Source organism: Hevea brasiliensis, chromosome 17, assembly GCF_030052815.1.
Source record: "Hevea brasiliensis isolate MT/VB/25A 57/8 chromosome 17, ASM3005281v1, whole genome shotgun sequence".
Classification (NCBI taxonomy): domain Eukaryota; kingdom Viridiplantae; phylum Streptophyta; class Magnoliopsida; order Malpighiales; family Euphorbiaceae; genus Hevea; species Hevea brasiliensis.
The window spans coordinates 21,371,037-21,372,546 of NC_079509.1; the positions used below are offsets into that span (position 1 = coordinate 21,371,037).

At 41.4% G+C, this 1,510-nt stretch overlaps 1 non-coding gene across 1 annotated transcript; it reads left to right on the forward strand.

The window, feature by feature from the left end:
• The first annotated feature begins 1,137 nt into the window (after positions 1 to 1,137).
• On the forward strand, positions 1,138 to 1,244 carry LOC131175777 (small nucleolar RNA R71). Its single transcript, XR_009145967.1, has one exon. It is a non-coding gene; the product is annotated as a small nucleolar RNA R71 (small nucleolar RNA).
• The last annotated feature ends 266 nt before the right edge of the window (positions 1,245 to 1,510 follow it).

The following is a 1,510-nucleotide window of genomic DNA, read 5'->3' on the forward strand; positions in this document are numbered from 1 at the left end:
TTGATAGAATTTCCTTAAAAAATTTGGCATAGGATGGCATCTGAGAGAGTGCTTCGGTGAATGGAATGTTGATATAAAGTTTCTGTAAAACTTTTAAAAATTTCCCAAACTGCTTGTCCAATTTAGCTTTCTTAAATCTCTGAGGAAAAGGTAGGGGAGGCTGGTATGGCTCTGGTAACTTTTTTTTTCTTCCCTACTTCCTCTTCCTGATCTTTCTTGGCTTCTTCCTCTTCCTTTTTCTCTACTTGGCTTTCAGATTTTTCTGAGGTTTCCTCTGTCGGTTCTTCCTCTGGTTGTACTAGAGTTCTCCCACTACTCAATGTCACTGCCTTATAATGCTCCCTTGGGTTCATCTCTGGTTGACTAGGCAGTTTACCAACAGCTTTACTTGAAGAACTTGCTTGCTGAGCAATTTGATTCTCTAGCATCTTGTTATGGGTAGCAAGTTAGTCCATTCTGGAAGTCAGCTGTTTAATCAATTCATTCTACTGTTGTTAAGCTGCTAGGAAACCTTCCATCATGGATTCCATGGTCATTTTCGGTTCAGGTTGCTGAGGTTAAGGAGGCGGCGATGGCTGTGTAAAGTTTTGGCCTTTATTCTAAAGTCCAAGGGGTGCTGGTGGTTTGTACCCCTATTGTTTGTTTATTGGCTAATTCTATTGGTTTGACCACGAGAAATTTGGGTGGTTCCTCCATCTAGGGTTGTAAGTGTTTGAATATGAGTTGTTGGGCTGCCTCTGGTTGAAGTTTCCCTCGTTATTGACATAGTTCATCTGTTCTATGGGAGGTTTATTGAAGCTATTATATTCTGAACTCATGTATCCTCCTCCATAGCTGTCCTCATGTTGACTGTTTGTACCAACTATGTTGGCTTGCATTCTGTCGAGTCTCTTTGTGAGCTGATCAAATTGAGCATTTATCATGCTTAGGGCCTCCACTTCTAGAACCCCTGCTATTCTCCTTGCAGTTCCTCTTTCATTTGACTACTCATAATTATGATATGCTACCCTCTCTTGAAGTTCAAGTGCTTGTGTCACTGTTTTCTCCATTAGGTCACCTTGTACAGCCAAATCTACTATGCTCCTTGTAGAGGGTAGTAACCCATTATAAAAATTCTGCACTAGTAGCCAATCCTCTATGCCATGGTGTGGACATTCTCTCTCCAAGTCCTTATATCTCTCCCATGCATCATAGAGTGATTCACCTTCCTTTTGTCTGAAGATGTTGAGCTCAAGCCTCAGTCTTGCAGTCTTTGTAGGTGGGAAATACCTTGCTAGAAGAGCTTATGAGAGGTTTTCCTAAGTCTTAAACGTTCCAGTTGGTTGAGAAAGTAACCACTTCCTTGCTTTATCTCGAAGGGAGAATGGGAATGCTCTAAGTCTTATGGCTTGATCAGAAACTCCATTTATCTTGAATGTGTCACAAAGGGCAAGAAAGCACTGGAGGTGATAGTGTGGATCTTCTGCTGGTGAACATCCAAACTAGGTTTGTTGAATCATTTGAAGCCATG